Below are 26,899 nucleotides of genomic sequence, written 5' to 3'. Positions count from 1 at the left end.
GACTCGGGGGTGTTGATTCATTTAAACTAACATACTCATCCTGCTGCAACCAGGTTTCTGTAAGGCAGAGTAAATCGATTTGTTGATCAATTATTAAGTCATGTACTAACAGAGACTTGGAGGAGAGAGACCTAATATTTAATAATCCACATTTCACTGTTTTACTCTTTGGTTCAGATGTGGATACTGTATTGTTCTTTCTTTGTGATTTTTTATGTTTAAGTTGTTTATTGCTGGTTTTTAGTTTGTTTTTTGTCTGTTTGGGAGCTGACACAGTCTCTATGGAAATGGGTTTTTGGGGGGTAGCAGGAGGAGAGAAGCTGCAGAGAGGCGTGTAAGACTGCAACTCTGCTTCCTGGTCCCAACTCTGGATAGTCATATTTTGGGGGGTTTAATAAACTTGTCCATATTTCTAGAAATGAGAGCTGCTCCATCCAAAGTGGGATGGATGCCGTCTCTCCTAACAAGACCAGGTTTCCTCCAGGTTTCCTCTCAGATTGTTTGGGTCAATGTCCTGTTGAAAAATAAATGTCACAAACCAGATGGGATGGCATGTCGCTGCAGGATGCTGTGGTAGCCATGCTGATTCAGTGTGCCTTTAGTTTTGAATAAATCCACAATAGTGAACCCTGACAAGGCACACCTGTGAAGTGAAAACCATTTTAGGGGACGACATCATGAAGCTCATTGAGATAAGGCCGAGGGTTTGTAGCGCTGTCAACAAAGCAAAGGGTGGCTACTTTGAGGGCTCTAAAATATGAGACATAGTTAGAGTTATCAATTTTTCCTGTGCTAAGATAAGATAAACCTTTATTAGTCCCACACCTGGGAAATTTGTTGTGTCACAGTAGAAAGTGGACAGGGCAAAGTTACGGCAGCAAAAATCAAGAAAAACAATGGAATAGAATAAAATAAAAAAATAACCTACTGTATAAAATAGAATAAAACACTATGTTGTCAGAAAAATTACACTTAGTGGTATTGCACATGTGTGTGTGTGTGTGTGTGTGGGTGGGTGTGTCTGTCTGCATGTTGGTCAACTGCAAAGTCTTTGTTGTGGAGTCTGACAGCCGATGGAAGGAAAGACCTGCAGAATCTCTCCATCCCACAGAGTGGGTGCTGCAGCCTGCCACTGAAGGAGCTGCTCAGTGCTCTATATCTATATCTATCTATCTATCTATCTATCTATCTATCTATCTATCGATATATGCTTACTAGAAAAGTGCAACTGAACAAACATGACAGAAAAATAGCTGAGGCTGCATCCTCTGCATATATTTCAAGCAGCTCCTGCCTGTGGATTGCTAGATGATTACACCAAATAATGTGGTTGAATGACATCAGACAAAGCCTTTCTTATTTCAGCTTGCGCAGATAAAGAAAGTTTCTAATTTTCTCTAATTTCATGTTTGCTCAGTAATTAGAGTTGCTGATTACCCAGCGTGGGCCAAAAAGTTAGTTACACTTAAATGTAGTTAAATGCCTCTGCTGTAGAAAAACTTCCCTTTCCTTTTTCAGCTAAAGAAAAGTCATAAACCACAAAGGCGAGAGCTGCTGTGAACAACCAGTAAACCCCATGGAATCAGACCTGCAAAACATTTTGGAAATTTGCAAGCTGTGGCCTGGGCATTTCCTCAGGAAACTGTGGCAGGGAGCCTGAGGGGTGGGCCATTTTTGCTGTTTTGTGGTTTTACACAATGCATGCGTCTACAGCGTGTATTTCTGTAAGTGAGGAAATAGATGCTAAATACAAATCTAGACCACACTGGGGTTTACTTTTTTTTGTATTTGTTTTGTTTTTTTTTTTAACAAAAAAGTGTCTGTTTTGTACTTTTAAATACACACCTTTTAACTTCTCTTGTCAAACGTCACCTCTGAGGAACCTCAAAACAGGAATTTAGGACTTTCACACATCCCTCAGACCAAGCACATCTTATACAATCTGTTACACCATTCAATCTATTTTAGGTGGTGAAATGAGCTTCCCATTTTTATTTGTCTTCCTTCACCAACGGGCACAGCAGCTTCATAAATGAGAAACAGGGGAAGAGCACCATAACTTCTTTAATCGCCACACACACATACACACAGAGGCCTACACACACACACAAAACTGCACACACTTTTTTAGTACCAGACAGGCTCCACTGATTGCCAATGAGTCACAAACGGTGCCACAGTGAGCACAGACAATAGCACAGTTACAATTACTGTGCAGAAATGTGTAATGGCAGGCGCACCTGCAAAAAGCAAAGAGCCATGTGAACCAGGCCACTGCCAGAAAACAAAGAGGGGATTTGTTCTTTTTTTTCACTCTTCTATCTTTTCTTTGTTCCAGTAAAAAACAAAAACAAGAGCGTTTCGGCGTTGGGTGAAACATTGACACTGTGCAGCAGCTGTGGCGCAGATCGGCTCTGACCTACACATAAACCTGCACGTTTAGATTTCAACTCTAACCACAATTCTCTGTCATCCTGCATCGTCCCTGTTATGTAGGACACATGCAGCATTAACTAACTAATGCTTCCACTTTCGCACACTGAATCAGAGAGTGAAGAAAAAAAGAAGAGGTAGAAAAACACTAGTGAGCGCTATCAAGGATTCAGTGACACAGGTTAGACGAGTTCGAGGTGGATGACTCAGGGCTATCAACAGATTAAGAGTTCATTTTAAAGTCATCATCGCAGCAATTTACTAAATCCGTACAAACCTGATTCTTCCTTTACATTTCTTGAGTTTAAAGTTAATTTACATCTAAAAATAACAAACCATTTGCAGTAAATTGTGCTTTCCTGCTCATTAAAAAAAAAGCACTGTTATAACAGGCTATACTGCTTTATGGAGCTTAGGGGAAGCCCTTTCGTAAGTTTTGGAGGCCAGCGGCTGAGTAACAATGATCGAGCTTGACAGGCCTCTCGGGAGTGTTTCTGGGTGGGGCAGGTGTATGGTTTTTGCACAGCACGAAGCATCACACTTAGTCCAACACTCAGATTCACAGTTGTGTTTAATAAAAAAAAAAAGTGTGAACGCTTTTTTGCATGCAGCAGATTCTGTATTAATGCAACACTTAACACCAGGCCTGTTTCTAGGTCATGAGGTTTGTGATCTGCCTTTTATTTACCAGAATTAAGTATATGGGCTTCTTACGCAGAAAATTAAAAAAGAACTGTTAAGATAAAGTTTGTCTTACTTAGGATATGAGCCAAAACAATAGAATGGGAACACATAAGCGTGAGACTATCTTACAGAGTTAAAAAGCTTTCACTTTATTTCACTGTTAGATGTGCCAGCGTGGCCAGTATGTAGGACATATGTATGTTCTCAAATGGCAAATGTAGTTTGTAGATCAGCAGCAGCGTTATCAGTTGAAAGTTTCCTGTTGTTTTCTCCCTTTTGATGTATTTGCTCTGTGCCATTCATGTTTGAGCTTCATTGTCCTGCAGTTAACGTGCTGCGTGTTCTTTTGATGAGATGTTTTGACCTAAATAGATTGTTGTGAAGTCGTTCTTAGGTATCCGAGCAGTAGCAAAGTCATCTCTTACTGGCTGATTGCCACTAAAGAAAACTGGCATTTTAAAAATGAAAATTAGCTTTCGTTTAGTTGTTGTTGTTGTTCTTCTTCTTCTTTATGTGTGTGTGTGTGTGTGTGTGTGTTTTCTGGAACTTAATTTAAAACATAATTTTTTTTTTAAACAGACTGATACTAAAAGAAGCTACAACTCTTACTGCTAATTCACCATCCACAACAACATTCAGTAAAGCTCATTTTATAAAATAAAAATAAAACTAACCCTCAGTTAGTTCTTTAGCTAACAATGTCTTTGTAAATAGAAAATGTTCACTTTCCTTTTAAGTGAAAGGACAAGAACAAGGACTAGCTGATGTTTTTCTCGAATGCAACACTATGTTAAATGTCTAAAAAAACCAACTAGCTTAGAGCTGCTAACATTGCTATAAGCCCAGACAGCATCAAGGATAAACATTTCCTGTTTCTAGGTAAATAATACACAGCTACTTTAAGTGTGTGTGTCTGTTTTAAGAGAAACATAATCTGGATTCTCCAAAAAAAATTGTTATTTTATGATAAACTACTTAACCTTGGAAGTAAAGTGTTGATTTTTAAGCTAGTTAGCTTGAGATGCTAAAGCTTTTTTTACTTTTGTCAATTTCTCACACTTTTGCTCGTGTTTGTCTTGTTTTAGAGGAGTTAAAAAAAAAAACATGTTCTTATATCTTACAAATTACACCTCACAAGAAACCTGTCATTTGAACTGGTTATTGTCTGACTAGTTAAAAGATATTAAGCTAATGCAACTTTTGAGATTAACGTGAACTTGAAATGGCAGCATCTCTTCTGAAGTAACCAGCTGTAAGTGTGTTAATTTTCTTCTGACTGGCAGCTTTGGCGAAACTAAAAGCTAGCCGTCGCGGTTTTCTGGGCTGTGTCAAAGATATCGTTCTCATCACTTAACACCAGCGTTCGGAGCCTTGCTTATAACTCGAAGATGCTTCTTTAGACCTGAAGTACACAACTCTTTACAGCTAAGATGACAGAGAGGGTTATTCCTAACACTCTCAGTGCTCATCAGAACAGAGGTTTAGCAAACAGTCAGCAAATGTCATCACTGCACATAACTGTAGATTTTTATTTAGTTGTCAATATTCTATATGAACAAATGCATGACAATAGCACGCTGACTAACAAAGCAGCATAGTTAGTCATTTGACAGCCTAAATATCTCCCATAAAGCTCAGTGGTTACAAGAAGACACAACCTGAGAGAACTGTACCCTCCTCCACGTTTTCTCAGGCTGCCATCAAAGCTATTTAAAGGTTCCCACACACAGTGCAGTCCTGGCTTTCTTTGGCCTCCTCAAACACAGCTCGCCTTTCTATTCTTACTCTGCTGTTAGGTTGTAACTCTTCATTCGCCTCACAGGGTGAAGTTAAAGTTAAAACAAACAAACAAAGGGCACCTCGTGACCTTTTTTACTGGCATTTCTCAACAGAAAAATGTGTTTTAGTTGATGCTTGATTCATTTCTGACTTCTCAGAGAAGTCCAGTGGCTGACTCAAATTTGGGTATAACAACATGAATGCAGTTCAGAGAATTCATGAATTTCTAGTCTTAAAACTGTTTAAAAACTGTTTGTTCTTGTTTTGTTTAACATATATATGTCTGTAGAAATTCCAAAACTTGTAAACATCTTTTCCTTCTGTCACATTGTCTGTCCTGTGCACAGCTGGAGCCTCCGTGTCTGTTTTCATTGTGTCGGAGAATTCCAGTGTTGAGGCTACGAGTGCGCTTTTCCTGGCTCTGCACGCCTTCCTCCTGAAGAATCGGAGAGGGTACCAAGCGTCATTCCGCCACCAGTGCACTCCACTCTAAGGTGGGTGTGCCTGTTTTATTTTCCCATGACATCACTGTTTTTTTGGTTTTTTTTGCTGTTGATGTGCTGTTTTGAAACACTGTGCATGTCTGGACAACAAGTTACCTCCCTGAAGGAAATATGGCCGTACTCCAGGACTATATATTACTTGCAAATGGCAAATCTGCATGCATGTTTATTTGTAAAAAAGTCCTTATGCAGGCATGAAACTCTGATATCAGGGGTCTACATCTATGGTTTGCAGCACTCTATTTTTGTATACAAAAACCTCACGTTTATTTTACCACTCAAAAAAGTTTCCCATGATCACTCAGGTTGTGTTTCTCTTTTGATGCCTTTCGTTTCAGTAGGCATTAAAAACATTTTCACCAAAAGACCAAACTTGTCCCTTCCGGTGCTATCCACCGGTCTGTGTCGAGAACAGCAGCAGACAGTAATGGGTGGTTAACCACATAAGGGTTCACACTTTGCAGTAAATTGCTGTAAATCAGCAGACCTTAGAATTACCCACTCAGTACAACTTAAATCAAATATAATGATTCAGAGGACACATATTTAACCTTCCAGAGCCATGCACACACCACCCCCACCTCTCCTTTAACTCTTTTGCTATTTTTCCAACTAATTATGACTAAAACGCTCCTTTCCTTGGGATTTTGGAAACGGTCCAATGGGATTTTTACAAGTCCCCATGAAAGACGAGAAGTGAAATGAAAAGGAAGTAACACAACTTGCCATGCATTTTGACAGGAAGTCATTATTTACTAGTTTTGGTCTGCGTGTGTGGGGGGTAGGAATGACGTGGGTGTCACTTAACCCACTTGATTTTACTGCTGATACATTTGATCTTAAAAAAAATCCCCTTGTAATAGACGCTGCTTCCACGGTAGAGGAGCTCTTTCTCTTTCTCTCTTCTCCCTCTTGCAAAGACGACTGGCTGCTGGCCTGATGGACATAATGGAGAGCAAACACCGGCCAAATCCCCTTACACAATGTTGAAATTCCCTCATGTGTTTGCGGTATTAACCAGAGTCACTTGAAATGCAATTAAGACTGCATTGTTTCACAGAGTGTTTCCACTGGCATGCCTTGTGTGTCTAGACACAGAGATACAGCTATCTAAATTACTGCCTGATTTCTTGTGAAGAAGAGAGTGGGATTCCTGAGCCCTATTGTTTTGGAGGGCAGTCCAAGGCCTTGATGTGGGCTCTGGGAGCAGATAAAATACCTAGAGACGGATGTCTGTGTGCTCATTTATTGAAAGCAGTTAAGGAAACATATGGGCTCTCTGACCACCGATGAGCGCCCATCGTTTCCTCTGATTGCACAGGAAACGGGGCCGGGACATACTGTAAGAGCTGCTTATTCAAAATTCACGAGTGCTATTCGGCACTGTGACTGACAGGAGTCTGGGTGCGCGTGCAGAAGCCACAGAGGCAGGGAGTGTAAACAGTTTGGAAGTCTGCGGCCTGAGGTCAACCGGGATCAAGGCGAGTCCTCAAAAAGCCCGTAAACAGTCAGGGTAGGTTTATTTTCAGTTTGTGTCCAAACAACGAATGACGCGGCAGCTGGGAAACCGAATTTGATTCATCATCCGTGTGACGCAGTGAGACGCTTGAGCTTGAGAGGGGACAGAACTAAGAATAGGGGCGCATCATCCAAGAAAACAACCCGAAAAACACCCACAGCTTGTTTGTTTATTGAGTAAAATAGCAGCTTAATCTTTCTCACGGAGGAAGCGCTCATTCTTATCATCACTCTATCAGCTGATCGTTAAGCATCTATGGAGAGGAAAGGGATCTCCTTTGCACTTTCACACCTTAAATTAAATCAGAAAGCTTTTGACGACTCGTGGCCAAACCGGGAGTGAGAAAAAACGAGCCTGGCTGCCCTTGTACCCGTTACCCCACGCCTCCCACACACATACACTCATAGCCCCTTATCACAGTTTGTCATCGAACACTCATATCCTCACATTGTCCCAGAGGAAAGCTGACCTCCCAGCTGTAGATATAAACTCGATCTAGCCCTCGTGTTCCCCCTCATCCTCCTCCTCCCTCTAATGAAGAACAGCCACAGGGTGACAGGGCACGAACGCTGCACTCTGAGGCAAAAAGCTGTTTTCGGCCTCTAAAAAGTGGGCTTTCCAAAGATCTTAAAAAAAGAGCTAGCCCCCCCAACCCAAGCTGATGTTTTCCTCAGACTTGGGATGCAGCTGTGGCCTTGCGTGACGTCCACGAGGAGGGGATCGACGGGAAGGTTGTGAAGTCAGCAGAGGGCGTTCGCATAGGCACGGGCCCAAGTCTGGAGAAAACACTCCTCTTGTCACCACGGAGATGGAGCGAGAGACTCAGCTCTTTCTTTTCTTTCACTATCTGTGTGGTTTCACTCGATGTGTTTGGCTTCACTGCTTTTGTTCTTTTGCTCGAAAGTTTAGTGTGAGCTATCCGTAATCCATCACCACTGCTTTTATCGACAGATGTGATTGTTCACACATTAAAGCAACACTGTGAGCGGCTCATAATGAGCTCATATCCAGTTCAGTGATATCCGAGGGCAGTGATATCAGTGTGTTAGTTCACACCATACTTCTTTTTTATTTACTTTTATTTGTGATCGCGGCATTCGAGGTGAAAGCAGATGCTTGTATTCCTCCTAGCTGAGTCTTAAAAAGAGCGCGTGTGCATTTGTGTGTTTAAATACACCACACACACGCACTTGCTTATTTACGACTAAGTTTGCTTGTTAAGACAGTTAGTCGTCTTCGCTCTAGCTTTACACCAGCACAGCTAAACACACCATGCCCTGCAAACCCTGCTGAGTCCTGTGGTAAGCATTGTGGTAAGTGTGGGGCCAGCTGGCAAGGCTATCACGTGGGCATCTTTTGCTGGAATCATATTTAGGTCATTTCTTGGTAACAGCTGATAGCTGACACCCCTCATGTTTATTTTCATTTGACTTATTAGTGCCACATATATCTGATATTGTAGATATCGGTGTGGTACAATGGTTTCTTGAGCCCCTAGATTCTGGTGTTGTAGAGATGCGGACCATGGCGTGCACATAAATGCAGGAAGTAGTATACAAGCATTAAATGTGAGTATATGTTGGGACTGAATTTAACTGACAGTATGATAGAAAGAAAAGACACAGAACAGACATAAAAAAGAACAATTTGTTTAAAAAAACATTACAAATGTGTATAAATACTATAGGGAGAGGGAATGTAGCCCTAGTTGCCCATATTATATACTTCCTTTAAACTGGAATTTTGAATGAAATGTTTTGGTTTCTCTTTTTAAAGTTATTTAATACAGTTTTCTATAAAACTGGATATTGTTCAGATAATTTAATGAAATATCAGAGTTAGGTTGATTTGGTCAAGTATTTATACCCATAACCTATTTTTCAGCTGTTGTTGACCAGTATTTTTAGGTACTGCAGCTTCATTTATATCAACAGTTCGGCTGCTTTCCTGCTCACATGCACAAAGGTCATATCTTTTAGGCTGTCATGTGACAGTTAAATGGAAAGATTGTTATTAATGCCTCCCTAAAAAGGAAACTTTTAAAATTCTTACGGAAACGCTGTGATAATAGTCAAATATTTGTTTAAATGATAGCATCCTTCTAAGTTTTTTTTTTTTTGGTAGGTACATTTTGCATCTCTATCACATGCAGGCATTCATGCTGTTTTGCAAAGAGCGCAGTGATAAGAATACATTTACTGTGCATGTGAGAGTTTGTGTGTTTGTTTGTGTTTGTGTTCAAAACGTGTCTGTGCAGGACGGGCAGACTGTGGGTTCGCAGCTTTCTTGTGAACCACTCGTCCGATAGTGTGAGTTACCGTTTGTCACAGGAAATGAAAGGCAAAAAAAATAAAAAAAAAATAAACAAAAAAATCATAGTGTGAATTTTAAAAAATGTCCTAACTACACAATTCTTTTTTCACAGGCTTTGAAAGGCCTGTTTGACTGCGAGGATTCGGTTTAGGGTTAAAATCATAATTACGTCTTGGCATGGTTAGTGGAAGGGTTTTAGGACTTAGCTGTAAGCTGGTTGGTAGAGTTTAGAGGTAACAGACTTTGGGAAAACACTGGAACCACAGTAGAGCTTTAGCCAAAATGTGAGAACCGCTTGTTGAGAAGACCTTAAATTTAGTAAACCGGGTACAGGTACGAGCACGCAGGGCTGAGGTTCTCTTAATTTACTGTAAACCTGTATTTTTCATTTCTTCTGGAGAGACTCCACAGACCTGGTGATTCCTGATAAGATAAGTCACCTAGCTGCAAACAAGTTTTGTTTCTCTTCCAGCAGGGCGTCTGCATCTTCACTATCACTCCTCTTGTCTTGTATCATAGTTTCCCACAGATCGTGGGACTTAACAGGACTCTATGCTTGCTAAATATGGGGATTACATTCTAAAGTAAACCGTGGTTGATTAATGCTCAGTGGAAGGCCGAGAGATTACCAAGGCCGCTATCTACGAGGAAAACAATGAGATAACGACGCACAAAGAACAAGAAACAGAGCAATGGTGTGAATGGTGTCAAAAAGATATGCGCGCACTTACTTTCTGCCTGTAGTTATTTTTTTTCTCAAGTGATGTAAGACCTGGCCTCGCTCTGTATTTGGATTCCCATCATCATAGTTGTGATATTAACAGACCCGATGTTTCCTCTTTATAAGAAAATGCATTTTGGGGAATAGCTGATGCCTGTGAGACGTTAATACAGCAGACTGTGGGAACCTGTGTGTGCCTGAATCATAGCATTATGATATTAGACATCAACAGCTGAGTAATAAGTGACAGCTAAGACGTGGCAGACGTGGCCCTGTAGAAAAATGTCCTTGTGTGAACTACTCACACCCCAGTAAGATTCCTAAAACTGAGAGTTAAAAACAGCTGTACTGTATTCAGAGTTGTCTTGCAGAAACTGTGGGGGCATGAGCAGCACGAGGTGGGGTATGACCCAGATTTATGCTTCAGCTTCAATCACATGTCGACTTTCAGCCACAATTCTCAGATTCAGAAATACAGACAGTGTGCCACTTTGCTTTGTGGTTTGCTTCTGAAGGTGGCAAGGCTGTCGCCCAGTCTTGTTTTTACTCTTAAGTATCTCCGTTTAACTTTTTTTTTTCCATTTCATACTTTCTCTTTGTGCGCGTTCGCACCTGCTGTTGTGTGAATGCTCTGTGGTTTTCAGAACAAGACGAAGAAGAGACGCTAGAATGCAGGATGCAGGAAATTTCCACAAGCTGATTAAATATTCTCACATCATTGTCGTGTGCCTTCCTCTTCCCTTCCATGAAGCTGTATAGTGTATATCCCAGACAGTCAATTGGGAGTTGGGTGGTTTTTTTTAAGTGTTTTTTGGAGTCTATTTCAGGGTTTCCTATTTTGTTTTGCAATTCTGCAGTAGATAGAGTGGGAAGGAGGTGGGGGGTTGCTGTGGCATGATTGTTTGTGCTGGATATTTGAATAAATTTCAGACAAAACCAGAGAGAGAGCAGAGAAGGGGTTAATCCATGTCCAGAAGTGAACATGCCAAATCTTATCCCTAAGCAAATCATTCAACAGCATAAATTTAGGCCTCAACAAAGGCCTCAGTCAAAATCTATATGACTGTAAGGCTGATTTTTAGCCAAAAATGATTTTTTATAATATACAATAAGCTATCAAAGCATTGCGAATGTATGATTAATTAACACAGTGTTTCTATCTGCTAACAATTCAATAATAACAGCAGTTTCTAACAGTTCACATTACTTGTTTGTTAGGAGACATTTGTTTCCAGATAAACACAAGTTCAATAGTTACACTTTTTCTTTAAGTCATCTTGTGGGTTCGAGCTTTTTTACAGCTTTACTGTTGATATTGTGTCTGCTGCTTGGTTTAAAGCCAAAATTCAATCCAAATGTTTTCATTAAAAAGGTATAAAAAGCATAAAAACTCAACAGAATAAAACACAACAGAAATACAAAAAACAAACAAACAAAAAAACTGAGACACACTTAAAAGTAGCAGAGAATTATATATATAATATTATGATTATTAATATAATACTGTAGATGCATGTTTGCTGTTCCACAGCTATTACCTCACCAAGTACACTTCAGTTGAGGTTTGTTTGTTTATTTCCATTTTGTGTTATTAATTTTATTCAACTTTCATTTGGCAGTGTTTTTCTATTTTCTGCCGTTTGACCTTTCAGGGCAAAACAAAACAGAGTCACGGGGAACTACAGAACTGACTGATCATTTTCTGTAGGCTTACTGAGAGGCTGAGAAAGTTGCCCCTTTCTCAATATTCACAGTCACAGTCAGTGCATGCCCACTGATTAGCACTACTTTAATGTTAAACAAAAGACAAAGAAAACAACAGTATACAGTTTATCTGGCTATATCTGGTAAATAAGCCCATTGCAGACATCATTTCATATGTGACTCATATGTGAATGAGCTCTGCAGCAACTCTCGCTTCTCTCTCGTCTGATCAGCTCGGTTCTTAATTTGGAACAATATTAAAGTATTTATCTATTAGGCATTTTTGACATTTCCAGGAAGAGAGCTCACTGTCCCTGAGCCTGTGTGCAAGAGGCAGCTGTTGCAACACTGTGCAGCACAGACACGCATACGCACACAGAGACACACACACATAGACCACTCTTTCTCACCAACATGCTATCTTTGCCAGTAAGTCTATTTTGCTGCACTTTTGAGAACCTTATGAGAACAAGTCCACATATCAACCAAACTTTACATGAATAAGGTCATCTCCGCTGGAAGAAAAGAATGGCAGACACAATCTGTCGGCTTCATCTGCAAATCATTAACCTCTTTTTCTTTTCTTTTTTTTAAACATCAGTGGTTCCAGCATTGGGTCCCATAGGTCTGATATGCCAGTGCTAAGCTGGCACTGAATCAGCCCCTTTATAATAGAAATACATGGAAATATATGGCACCTCTTTTTGTAGAAAAGAGGGAACAGAGATGCTGTTCTTGTGAGCCATAGAAATGCATGCCTTACTAACTTCCAACAAAACAAGTATTTTACATTTTTGACACAACCATGTACCGCAGCTGTGTCGAGCACTGTCACTGGGATGTCTGAATACAAACAAAGGACATTTATGTATAACTGACCTATGTCTGGTTGACAAAATGCCCCCATAGAAAAGAAAACAACTGTCTGTCTCAAAAGGGCTTTAGTGGTTATGCCACCACGCCTGAAGGTGAAAACCCCTGCATTTGGTATGGTAATCTGCCCCGTGAGCAGTGGCTGAATCAGTCACTCTGAGCTAAACAGAAACCCTGCGACCCTTATTGGACTTTTGATGTAAAGGTTGTCTCCCATGGGAAAAACTGCTTCACAGAGCAAGCTGCATGCTAAAAGGTACATGTTTTATCAGCTCTAGTGATAACAACACTACAGCTCATACATGATTATCTCAAGGGGAGATATGTTGTTTAAAGCTCAGCTTCACTGTAGTTTCTAGTTGCTGCGTACCAAAAGGCTCTGAAAGAGTCCAGATTCTTGGGAGTCTGAATGGTTGGCCGGGGAGCATCATAGCGCCAATAACTGAAAGCAGGACTGATGGCTGATTTAGACTTCTGCGGTGAGTCTTTGTAGAGTGTACTACATAATCTAAACGCTGGGACTTTTTTCCCTCCTTGGTCCCCTCTCTTTGTTGTGGTCAGACTTTTTTTCTTTGTTTTTCAGAGCCAAACATATTTGTCCCTCAAGTTTTTCCACTTTCTTTGCACATTCCCTCACGTCCATTCCCATAGTTTCGGCAATCTCCCTCCAGGAATTTGCTGACATTTGGGAGTCCTCATATTGAGGCGATGAGTGTTATTCTCTCACTGATAAATTCACAAACTACAGCAACAAAGTAGCTAAGAATGTGAAGGAGGAATGAAGAGTACTGAACGGGCCAATCGCAACAGTTACCAGCTGCTTCAAAGCAACACGTAGTTATGCTTCCAGGGATGTGCATGTGAGGTCAGTTCTTCACAAGGGTTTGTGGTTACGAGGTGGGCAGGGCATAGATTTAACACAGAAGTATAAATTCCCTTGTGAGCTGTCTGCCAGTCGCTGTGCTGACATTATGCACAACTCTACAGTCCAGTATTGTTTTAACTCCCCTAAAGCCTCATGAACCCAAACTTCAGACTTCCAGCAGATGTTCAGTACTACATGTATTCCACTAGTGAATCTATTATTGTTTTTTTTTCCTCCCTCCTTGGTTCCCTGCCTTCATGGGGCAGCTCGACTAAAGAAGGCCCTGGGCTGTTTGTTTTACGCTGAAGCCTGTTTTTAAAAAGTTCCTGAATGCTGGCTGGGAAATGGAGAGGCAGGAAGAGAGCAGGAAAAAGAGCCAAGAAGAGAAGAAAAAGACTTTTTAAAAAGTACGACAAAAAGTAAGAGAGGATGCCAAAGAACGCTTGCGAGAGATATTGCTCATGTCACCGGTTTTGGCCTCCCCTTGTCTCTGTAACGTATTTCTTGCGGTTCAGAAGGTGAAAGGGAATTGAACTCAAAGGCTCAAAAGTTTGCTTTGACCCTGCCCCGGTGTCACCAGTTTATCGCTTTTGATGATTTCCATGAGTCCAGATGGAAGACAGTGACGATATCCGTCTGTGTCAAAGTAAGGAGGAGACCGCGGGGGGATTCAGGATGGAGGCCTGGGGATTTTGATGAGCTTTGCTTTATGAGAAATGTGGAGTTCTGCCAGGGGATGTGAGGGACTCAGAAGGGGGCCTGTGAACTCAACCGCTTCGCTGCTGTGACTTAAGAAGGGGGTTGTGTGAAACGGGTGCCTCCCTCACTCGTGGTTGTGCGTGGGAGGGAGGTCACGGACCCACCCTCCCTGTAGAGAGCGCGGGCTGATGAGGGGAAAATAACAGGGTGAAGTGGCCTGAGGGGAACGCTGTAGTGGCACCCTCTAATCACAGCCGCCTCACTCACATATGGATGAAGAAAATATACGTTGTGCAGGGTCAAACAAAGAAACACACACACACAGAGCAGATTCTTTTATAGTCAAGACATATAAGTGAGTAGCGCGGAAAAACACACACACACACTGGGTGTTGTTAAAGCTATAAAAGTTCAACTAAAGTACAATTCTTTTGACCTTTTGGCACAAGAAGTTGCATCAATGACCAATAAGTTTTGTAAGTACCGATCTTTGAGAGAACAGAAAATTGGAGGCATAGATAGGAAAATTGCTCATAAATAATAAACTGAATTAAACAAAATAGGAAGAAGATCATAAAACACTGTGGCTGATGACGTGGCTAACTAGCGTGTTAGCTCACTGGATAACCTTGGTTTAAAAGGTGTATTCTTGCATTTCTTATTTTCTGACATAAAAACGCTTTTGATATGTATATGGTAATATCAAACATGGCTAAAATTTCAAATAATGATGTCACTTTGTGAACAAATAATCCTTGTGAAACAAAAGCTCAGATTTCACTCAGTTTGGTCTACGGGAGACGATATTCCTAATGAGCTCATTTCAAGCACATAGCTGTTGCTTTAAGCAAATCCCCACCCAGCTGGTGTTCAAACCTTCAGTTTTGGGAGTGGCAGCCAATCAAAAGAAAGGTATTGAACATCAAAGCACTTGCAAAAAGATGAAGCTTAGTATAAGATAAACAAAGATTACTTGGAAGTGTGAATCATGCCGATCTACTTGAGATCAAGAATAAAAATATGTACAGGACCATGCGAAAGTCTGGAGCCACTCCTCCATCTTTATATTTAGTTTTTCTAAGGAGATTCTTTTCATTTTCTTAAAAGAAGACATGAGCAATAGTTTTCCAGGCTTTCTGGAGAAAGTTTTTCTTTGGATATTTGGCCACTTTTTCCTTGTACCTGACCATTTTCAGAGGAGTGGGTTTTTGTTTGTTTAACCACGTAACACTCACCTGTGAATCAATCAAACATCGAAATGCACCTAAGGAATGAATCAGTGTTGTGTCTACCCATAACAGACAACTTATCTTTAGACATTTTTGAGTAAACTAGACGGGTAGAGGACAAAAGTACGGTACTGTGTCTGTAAACAATCATAATGTGTGATCTATTCCTGTGGCACACAGGAAACCTCACTGGCTGAATTTGCACCGTTTCAACTACACGTCATTGAACATAACCTTTAAATAGACCGGTGGGATTTGATTTATAGCCCAACAGACTTCAGACAGATTTGCTTTATCTGAACTTCTTGTCTGTTTTACTTCCATTTCACATGACCTTTTTCAGAAAGTCGGGGGCTTAAAAAGATGAAAAAAGAGACTTCACAAAGCTTAAATTGCACAAAAGAAAGAATTCAGTAGAGTATTTGTCGATCCCATGTAGCTGGTGCGGCGTGTCAGGGATTTTGGTATCGTGTGATGGAGACTTGGCTGCCAAGCACAGAAACGGCAGAAGGGCTAAAAACTCTTTCGTTACACATGTGCGTATGGTCCCATGTGTGACGAACAGATGAAAACTGGTGGTTTTGTTTGAACGGCGTAGCTTGAATTAATACGTGCTGTTCTCCAGTCACAGCTGAGAGCCGGTCTGTGGCCGCTTGCGCAGGCCGAACAGCTTCACACATTGCGCTATTCATCATCTCCTTCAGGAAGATTTATTTCCACTCAGTTCCCATCTGACATCTTTATTGTCAACATTTGTTCCCGCTGTTAACATGTTCAGTGACTTTGGCGTTTGTGTGTACGTGAGTGTGTTTAAGTCCAGCATGATCAGATCAGAGGGAGGTCCAGGCTGTCGGCTGGATCTCACCTCTGGCTCACAGGGAACAGGGGGATGACCCCTTTACTCAATGTCTTTATTGTGCAGCGTAGGCTTTAGGGCTACATTAGGCGATTAAAACAGCAAATGAGACACGTGTGAACACAATCACAGTTAAAGATGGACATTTATTCATACCACTGCCTTTACCAGTAGTGTTTTTAGTCATTTTTTACTGATGCCATTGTTGATTCCTTAATCCGTTTGGGGAAAAAACTAAACGTTCACAGGATTTGAGTCTGAGAGCTACATTTAGTTATTGTCACTATCACTGAGTCTGAGCACATATTGTTGCTTATGACTCAGGTGTGCGAAATTGCCACTGTCAGCCATTTGACGTCAACTGTTTTTCAATGTGGTTACACCAAAAACACATGCCAGCATCGATAAAAGGAATGAATAAGCCTGGGGGGTATATAATTTTAATGGATTTCGCAATTTCAAATCAGTTGCCAGGTCCCAACCCTAATCACAATAAAATATCTGAGTGTCAGAGACCTGTGTGAAAAATAAAGACAGTTTCTTCAAGAAGTAGGACCAAATGGTTTTGGTACCATTGTCATTAAAACCAAACAGAGAAGAAAACCACTATATAAATGCCAGTCCATTTGCCATTTGTGGCTCTTTCATCATCATAAAAATAGCGTGTGTTATATAAATGATGAACATATTAACAACAGCAGCAGCATATAGATGTAATCTAAAAGAAACGTGGTGCAATAAATATTAGTTTGCGGAAGCAAAACCGTGATGTCTGCAGTTATTTAGCCATAAATTAAAGTGATACAGAGAGTGAAACTACAGGAGGAGCTGGATTAACCCTTATGGACAAAGAAAATAATTCATCCTCTTAGATTAATAAAGAAACTCTCAGCCTATCTAAGCTACCATAGGACAAGAGGCAGGGTATATGCTAGACAGGTACACCAGTGTGTTACAAGGATACAGATAACCATCCACACTCACAGCCAATAAGAATCACCAATTAATGGGGAAATAAAAGAATTTTAATTGGTTTGGCAACGGTTGACTGGCCACAGTGTTGTCGCCAGTCAACCGGCATCCTCTATCCCATATAGCAGACAGGTCTGGCCCGCATCTGGTATCAAGCCTGCACTGCTGGCTGACTTCTGGCATGATATCTGGTTGACATAAGTCAACCAGATATGGTAAATGGCCTGTATTTATATAGCGCTTTTCTAGTCCCTGAGGACCCCAAAGCGCTTTACATATCCAGTCATTCACCCATTCACACACTGGTGATGGCAAGCTACGTTGTAGCCACAGCCACCCTGGGGCGCACTGACAGAGGCGAGGCTGCCGGACACTGGCGCCACTGGGCCCTCTGACCACCACCAGTAGGTAACGGGTGAAGTGTCTTGCCCAAGGACACACGACCGAGACTGTCCGAGCCGGGGCTCGAACCGGTAACCTTCCGATTACCGGTGTGGGCCAGATCCGGGCCATACCAATTTTGCTATGTTGGAATGTATCACATTTATTTGATTGCAGAACCAAACATTTCCTGAGCTTCGATCAGATTGTTGAGCTATATAATTTGCAGCACAGTCAGTTCTGGAGATTTGTCCAAATGCGCATCTCTTTATCGAAATGGCTGGGAAGCCCCATGAGTTGTTCTGCGGGCAGCCCTGTGGAAGCACTGCTTTCAAGATCGCCCTTTGGTAAAGGTATTACCTCTAAGATCTACCATTTACTGCAAGATCAGTTAGCTGACCCTCTTTCCAAAGTTAAAGGTTGCTGTGCCCAAGATCTGGTAGCGGACATATCTCAAGGTGAATGGGAGTCATGTCTTCATAATATTAATACCATGTATAAGGAAATAGGCAGCAGATTTATCCAGTTAAAAATAATCCACAGGTGGCATCAAACACCACAACAATTGCACAAATGGAACTTGATTCCTATGGACAATTGCTGGAGATGTGATGGCCATGGTGCCTCGATTCTGCATATTCTATGGAGCTGTCCGGCACTTTGGGACTGGTGGGAAAATATCATGGAGGTCATTTTCAGTGTTCTGAAAAGAAGATATCGTATCTCACCAAAACTGTCCGTGCTTGGTATAACCATAGGACCTTCTGACTGTGACTTCTCCCCCCATTATAAAAAATGGATCATCCTGGCCCTTACTACGGTTAAACAGGTGTTGCTAAGACACTGGCAGGAAAAGCACCTCCCTCCCTATGAAGAATGGTTAACGACGATGGTTAAACTGGCATCCTACGAAAAAAGTGACTTGTGGTCTATTAGACAAACTTTATCAGTATAACTGTATTTGGTAACTACATGTCTCTGGACTTGAATTAGGTTGAGGTGAATTGAACTGAATTCTGGAAGAAAGCCGGAGTACCTGGACAGAAGCCACACAGACATTATATGTATATAATAATCTTTTTGGAGGCAGGGTTTCTCACACGAGAAGACATTTTTCTAGTACTAGTTTGGGTTTGCCATCACTTGTAAATGTAGACTGACTCAAACCTTTCGTCTTGCCAGCTAGCTGGCGGGCAACGCAGCAGCAGTTGTTTATCACACCCTAACAAAGGTGACTGATTTCATGACAGATTTGATGTGTCACAATCACATCAGAGTTTACATTGGTCCTGAAGATAACACGGGAGAAGCTTACAGTCCTGTTTTCTGTGGTTCACAAAATCTACTTTAAACATTATCAGTAATATCGTTCTCACTTTGTCCTGGACGTCACCCCCGTCCTCCGAATTCCTCCTGACTCCAGTGTAAAATTATCAGATGAAGCCAATAGCAATAAAGATTTTCTCCTTAAAAACAGGAATCTGTTTGACCATTTCACAGCTTGAAAGGCAAAGTTAGAAAACATAAACATTCCTCTGTTTCATACTTGTTTTTCTTGGCTGGTCGGTTTGTTGGACCGGCAACAATAAGCACAGACACCAGAGCCTTTGGGAAAAACACTTGCTGTAATTGGCATATCTTTAGTCTTTTTTATAGCTCACCATTTTTTCCCACACACACACCAAACGAAATGCATTCCATCTTTAAAGCCTACAGTCAATAAGCTGTCTTGGCTGCTCATAAATTGTTTTCACTCTAGCTAAAGACAGCTGTTGTTTCTGAGGAAGCTGGTTAACAATATTTAGTACTTATGCCAACACACAGGACTTGTCAGAACGTGCTTGCCCTTTGTTACACTTTCTCTTTGGGATTCCAACGTCACAATGACAAAGAGATACACCCACGGGCATCAGTCATAGCTGTTATTTAATCACTGACGAAGGAATTTGTCAAGCTTTTCTGGCCAGGTTTTCAGGTCCCCCAATTCTCATGGCAGCTGTTTGTGCAAATGCCTGTGTGTATGTTTATAGGGTGTCTACGTGAGCAGTCACATGCTTGCATTTTGGTCTGTGTGGGGGGCTGAGTAGGCAGGTGACCTGGATTTCCCATCACTGGACACTTATCCCCAGGAAAGAGAAAGGGAAGCTGCAATGGGTCCGTCAGCAGAGATCCCCTCATTGATCATTGGCACCGTGACACACTGCAAGCACACATCAAGTGATTTGTTGGCTAACACTGCTCGAGACACCTTGGTAAGGGTTCACACGCCATTTAAAAGAGACGACTTTCATGGTGTCACTCCTGCACACCAAAAGATTAAAATAAACACATAACATTTCACTAGAGTTTAATGGACTTGCGTATAACAAAGATAAGTGGGCTTTTAAGCTTTGGATGGTGAAAAGCAGGAGTTTTGACTTTGGGTGGTGTCACAAAATCAAAAACATCAATTTCTGAAAAATACAAGCACAACAATCGAATCAACGACACAGAAGGACTGTCTGTTCCAAAATGATCTTACTACTTACCCTACCAATAGAAGAATACCTTAATATCCATGTTTCTGTTTATATTTTTGAACATTAATATTTACACAAATCCAGAGGTGGGTAAAACCACCTTTAGCAGCGATAACTTTAAGCAATGGTTTTCTGTGTGACTCTCATATGGTTGTTTGCTCTTTTTTTAAAAGATTCCTTCAGTTCATTGAGGTTTGTGGACATTTTCTTTAATGCACACCTCTCTTATGGTTCCACATTTATAATGACTTGAGGTCTGCACTTTGACTGGCTCAGTAGACACCTTGATCATTTTTTAGCAATTGCAGTTGGTATGAGGTGTTTGTGCTAATATGCTGTGTTTGTGGTGCGTTATGGCCAAACTCTCCACTTTGGTCTCGTCTGTCCAATAGACATTGTTCCAGAAGTTCAGTTCGGTTCAATTCAATTTTATGTATATAGCACCAAATCACAACAACAATCACCTTAAGGTCCTTTAAAGACCCTACAAGTAATACAGAGAAGACCCCTACAATCAGGCGACCCCCTTTTAGCAAGCACTTGGCGACAGTGGGAGGGAAAAAATCCCTTTAACAGGAAGAAACCTCTTGCAGAACCAGACTCAACGAGAGGCAGTCATCTGACCATGACCAGCTGGGGGAGAGGGGAGGATAACAGGAAAAAGACATACTGTGGAAGAGAGGCAGACATTAATGATAACTAATGATTAACTGCAGAGAGGTGTGTAAGCAGGTGTGACGTGTAACTATCAATTTTCTCAAAAGGTTTTAGGTCTAATCTTAAAAGTAGGGCTGTCAATGTTAGTGCGTCATCACGATTAATGCAAAATTTTTAACGCAATTAACCCGTCTGGAGCACAGAATGACTCAAAATCCCTGAAATGTCAATGCATTTCGGGCAGTTTGTCCAAAGTTTGTCCGTTCTGCACTCCAGATGGGTTAAATGCATTAAAAATTTGAATCGCATTGTGATGACGTGTTAACGTTGGCAGCCCTACTTAAAAGTAGAGAAGTTGTCTGTCTCCTGAGTCAATACTGAAGTGCTGTGGTTTATTCTGATTCAAACCTTTAGAATTCAAATTCTTTGCAAACCTGGGCTGTTTCCTCCTGGGAAACAAGCCATACTTGTTTAGTCTTTTTCCATTTGCATTGTCATGACATTTAATATCTAACAGGCTGACAGATGACTGTAGAGTCTGAGATATCGCTCTTGGGTTCTTTGCAGTCTCTCTCAGCATTGCGTGGTCTACCATTGGGGTCATTTTGCTGGGACATCCACTCCTGGAAAGACTGTGGCATTGTGTTAACACACACCTGAATTGTGGTGCTTTTATTGAGGTGCTGACATTTGTTGATGGCTAAATAATGGAGAAAATCAGATGATCAGCAGCTGGCTGCTACTTACCATCTTATTTCCTACAGAATCAGTACGGGTGTATTTAGTTTTTCACAGGACTGGACAGAGTCTTGCAAAAGCTTCAGTTTTTTATGATTCTGCATTCAGTGCTTGTACGTGTAAACAGGATTAACAGTTTGCCTTAGCATACTTATAACACACCTTAGCTACAATTAGCTGACGTAGCTAACTTGTGTAATATCAGCTAGGTATAAAACATCTTAACAAAGCTTAGCATTCAGCTGATAAATGTGACAGTCACACTCAGAAATCATTTGGCCTGTTTTTGTCTGCAGCTGCCTGAAATGTAGGACTTGTTATGGTAAATCCAACCGTTGTCACAAAGCTTGTATGAAGCTTGTGAGGCCACTGCTATTAAATCAGAGCAAGGTGATCTTCCATTAGCTTTTTCTGCCAAATGCTGTTAAACTTAACAAAAGACTTAAGTCTTACATCATCCGTGCAATGTGTAGTGTTGTACTGCGCATCTAGATCGGCATTATTCAACAGACAGCTGAATGAAAACTAGAAACAAATGTCGTTTGTAATCCCACGTCTCCTACATGTTTCCAAAGCAAATGGTCCCATTCCAACAAAAATAACATGCTCAACACATTAGGTTTGAAAAACCAGTGGGCACAACTTGGAACAGAGGCCCTGTATCTCAATCCATCCACACCTGTGTTTTAGTGGCAGTGCTGTTGCTATCCAAGGATGTCAGAAAGGTCACAGGCTTGAAAAGAGAGCCCAGCTGGGTTTGCTGATGTGACTCCGATGGAAGAATGTGTCTGTCAGCGTTGAACTTGTCCAGTGGGATTCACCCCTGGAATGTGTTTAGTGTCACGGCTGAAGGTTTTAGGTTTTGGCTTTGGTGCCTGTCTAAAACCACTCCTGCAACGTGCGTATCAGTCTCTGGACTTGTAGCTGGAGAAGTTATAAAAATATGATGGCTGATTTCAGAAATGGTTGATATAAAAAAGTATGCTGTTGTTTTAATCTTTAATGTTCTGTAGGAGTTCATGACAAGAATGCACAAGTGTTCACGGTTTCTCTGTCAGAGGGGTGTTGATGGATTACGAGGAGAGGAGTCTGTGTTTGAGGCCCTCAGAGTAGCAGCCTGACTTCTAAATACACATCTGAGCCACCAGGGGTCATGACCCCAGGGTGTGCAGGGACCAGTTGCTGTGCAGGGCCTCTTCATGCACAATGGAGCAAGTGGGGGTGAGTGCGTGTTCTTAAACCACTTGCTTCAGGTGTCAGAGAATAATTTACACTCGTGCTTTCATGTCACACCAAGAGCTCTGGCATATGCTACATTTCCTTTTTTAGAAAGAGTGTTACTGTCGCACATAATATGTTATTTAAAAGGATAGAAACCTCAAAATTAGTATAAAGTACATGGGGTTTTAGAGCTCTGATTGGAGAACACTTTTTAAGTTCCCTTTTTCCTTTTCTGTTCACCGCAGCTGTTTGGAAAATCTTTGCCCTGTGAGTAAATGGAGAAATCTGGCTGTGCCGAGTTTCAGTGTAAGCAAACCATCTCACGCTTGTGTTTTTCAAGGATTACCAAAACCAGGTGGTCTGCTCCCACCAACCTCTGAGATTTCTCACATCCCGTCTTCGGAAAACCTCATGAAAGAAAGTGTGCGGCTGCAGCTTGGCCGAGCGTGTTTATACACTGGATTCTGAAGTATCATTGCCCAGGCTCTCTGCCATCTGCCCGCTTACATCATGCATCCCTCCAGCCGAGATGTTGTCTTTTTGTTTTATTTCTCAGGAGATTTTTATCCAAGCAAACGCTCTTCATACCACATTCATATTTTTTTCTCAGTGAAACAAATCCGTGTCCCTTTCAGACAAGTACAAACACGTTGCCAAGGCAGTGCCAGTCCAAATGATGACAGTTAAAGATTAGCATCCCATCTGAGGCTGAAACAGGAAGTGAAAGAGTTCAAGCAGAGCAGTAATGTGTTGTATATTTTTTGCATTGCTGCTGTAGGTCTTAAACTGTGCCAGAGTATCTCTCTCCATCATCCACTTGAGACTATGAAGGCAGCCAAGCAGGCAGGCGGGACAAACCCAGCAAAAGCTCTCCTGTGACTTCTCATTACAGTCTAATAGCTTGCTAGCTGCTCCAGCCAGCATCCTGACCTCTGACTATCACTCAACATGGTACCTGCTGAGCCTTAAAGCACTACATCTACATTCTTTCCATCCTTGGGCCTCTCCGCACAGCGGCTCAGGGGGCGAACACTACACTTCAGACAAACCGCTACTGTCAGACTCAATAAAAAATAATGTAGGAAATGTCAACCCTGTCTTCCACAGGCATTTGGCCGGGCACAGCAGTTTTCTGAGTCAAAGAATACCAGAAGAACACTTAGTTCACTTAGTTTAGCAGAGTGCTGATGCATTCTGACACTCTGACCGAGGTGCAGCGCGTTACTCCGTCTTACATGGCACACGCTTCACTCGACAGCACGATGAAAGAATTCCCACACCACTTGACTGCCGTGCAGTCTAAATGTGGCCCTAAATGTAAACAGAGAAATAAATGTAGAATTGCATGAAGGCCTTGTGGCAACCCAGTTTCAGACGACTGGAACTTGATGTAAAACATTTCTGGTGTAACAGCGCCCTCTATTGGAAATGTCAAGAAACTCCATCAATCTCTTTCTGGCCAGGGTACACAGTATTCAGTCACTCTGTAATCACACAGTAATCACTGTGAATGTTAATTGGAGTTATATATGTCCATTCATTTAGTCACTTTTTTCACTGCTTGTCCGTTTTAGGGTCTCGGAGCCTGGAGGTTATCCCAGCTGTCACAGAAACAGGATGCAGGTTGCCAATCTGTCGTAGGGCTAGCTAGGTGAGACAGACAACTGTCTGTACACTCTCCAATTCTCACCTGTGGCTAAGTTATACTCACCAGTTAATATAACATGCATGTTTTCTTAACCCTGAGAGGAAGCTGGAGTACATGCAACATGCAAACTCCACACAGAAAGGCTCTGTTTTTCCAAAATGGTCAGAAAACCTGATGTATATAGAGATCTGTGTGCATAACTTCCAGACTGTAAAGTTACAGAAGCTGGATGCCATAAAAGCTCAGAAAATCAAAGGAGGTTTTATTGTTACTGAAGCCAGTAAATTGTTTTAATGAGGTGTTGAGCTCGCTACAAATCAGTTTGCTCATGGCAGCGGGTGTTTTTGGCTTTTCATTGTAGTGAAAGACTCTGTTTTAACTGTGTCAATGAGCCCTGACAGTGGGCTACATGCATGCATGTATGAAATTATAATTTATTGTTATTTACATACAAATAGTTAAAGATAGGTACACCAGAATAAGGGGTAATAAGTCAGGGTTTTATGGGAAACAAAGAAATTATATTTTCAAATATACTGTAGGTTAATTAAACTAGTCTTTAAGTAATTTTAAGTAATGCCTACGTAATTAGGTAGTAATTTAAGTATTGCATAACTTCAGGTATTTTACAGGAAAGGAGGCACAAGTTTTTCTGTAAGCAATTTTAGGTACAAAAAGCAAAAACAAACAATATCTCCCCAGTTTAAATACGCTGTACTTTTCAGGGCGTGGCCCATCTGGAGTGGCTTATCTTACCTAACTTCCAGGTATTTCACAGACACTGCTTACCTGTACGCTCTTTTTGACAGTTATGTTCAAACAGTGATTGTGAAAGAAAAAAAAATAAGTTAGACTTGGCTCCATCATGATAAGGTCACATAGGCCTGCAAATTTTTACATAACTTATTTATTTATTTTTGGAAGTCGGTGAAGCAGAACAGTCCTTATCACACTTATATTGATCAAATAAAAGGATAATTGAATAATAAAACATCCATCGTGCAAATCAAGACAATGCAATTAAATAAATCTGCAAAAAGAAAAGAAAAAAATGTAAAGAGACAAAATTAATCCACTCCAATAATACATCCCGTGACCCAAAAAGTATATTTGTGATATAAAACAGGGAAATATTGCTTGTTTTTCTGGAAGAAATTACCATAAAATTGCACACTACCTAAAATTACGCACGCAGTACTTTACTTCCACTATAATTATTTATTTGTTTTCTGTAAAAACTAACCAGTTACCTCCGTATTCTTTAAGTATTTGTAGCTAAATATAATTAATTTCAAATAAAATACATTGAAATTCCATTTAGTTACAGAGGGATTACACTCTTACCTCCTGGCTGTATTATAAAATGTTACCACTAGTTCAGTTAAATTTGTTGATCGGTGTTCTGTCTCAGGGTGTTTTTAGGGAAACTGGGTTCAGAGCGAGAGTTAATGATGACTTCGACCTCTAAAGTACAAAAAAGGTAAGCCTATGAAGAGTCTGCTCATACAGCGTAGAGACGGGCTGGGTTTGTTTTCTCTTTAAAATGTAATTGAGTGGAACTCTACAGAACATTCATTCAAGTCAGAGCAATTCAGGAAAACATTTAAAGAAATTGAACGCAGAGTTTCCATCCATTTGGACTGCATAGTTTAACAGTATTATGGTTAATGTGATGCATAACGTCCAACAGACATTCAGGACACAGTTCTAGGGTTGGTAAATGCTAAATGGACTTAGTTCTTCTCCACTCTAACTAAACACTCAAAGCTTCTTTTTTTTTTAACTAAAGCTCAAATTCACGATCTATTCATACAGTTATAGCTTTATTATATTGTATATATATATTTTATAACGATCAAGCACACACCTAAGTGGCACAAATTTTAAAAAAAAGTTGTTTGTTTGTTTTGCGTTTTGATTTTATTGGTGCTTCTGTGGTTAGCCCTGGTTCAATTTCAAGAGGAGACACAAACTCAACCTCAGTGGGGTCACAGACCCAGATAAATGGGGGGTTGTGTCAGCATAAAAGCTGTGCCAAATCAAACATGCGGATCCATCTGCCGTGACAACCCCTCGGGAAATAAGGGACAGCTGAAAGTACCTCTTATATTTATTTATCACCATAAAAGAGTGACATTATTAGTAAAATTCAGTACTCTGTGTGAAAAGATGAAGAGAGGTAGGAGTGTAGGAGATGATCAACTTCCAACAGACACAGAAAACCCCCTGAGGAGCAGAGGGCAACAGGAGAAAAGAGCGAGAGTGAGAACAACAGGTGTGTGTTTATGAGGACACTCATGCCAATCCATTTTCTTCCACTTATCCAATTCAGGGTCCCTGATGTGCAGGAGCACATCCCAGCTGTCACCAATCTATTGCGGTGCTAAAACAGAGACACTGACAATACAGTTCAATTCATCCATCCATCCATTCACTTCCGCTTATCCTTTTCAGGGTCGCGGGGGGCGCTGGAGCCTATCCCAGCTATCATAGGGCGAGGGGTACACCCTAGACAGGTCGCCAATCTGTCGCAGGGCCAACACACAGAGACAGACAAGCATTCGCACTCACATTCACTCCTAGTG

The 26,899-nt window shown here is 41.1% G+C and overlaps 1 long non-coding RNA gene across 3 annotated transcripts in view; it reads left to right on the top strand.

Moving 5' to 3' along the window:
* Nucleotides 1–26,899, top strand: part of LOC120439930 — a 61,877-nt gene that overhangs the window by 9,101 nt on the left and 25,877 nt on the right. For all 3 annotated transcript variants that reach the window (XR_005612845.1, XR_005612847.1, XR_005612843.1), the window contains exon 3: nt 5,244–5,390. This is a non-coding gene — a long non-coding RNA (uncharacterized LOC120439930). The remainder of the gene's footprint in view (nt 1–5,243; nt 5,391–26,899) is intronic.

This window comes from Oreochromis aureus, linkage group 4 (assembly GCF_013358895.1).
Source record: "Oreochromis aureus strain Israel breed Guangdong linkage group 4, ZZ_aureus, whole genome shotgun sequence".
In the NCBI taxonomy this organism is placed as follows: Eukaryota; Metazoa; Chordata; class Actinopteri; order Cichliformes; family Cichlidae; genus Oreochromis; species Oreochromis aureus.
Note: the sequence above shows the minus strand (reverse complement) of the source record. Positions and strands in the feature narration are given on the sequence as shown.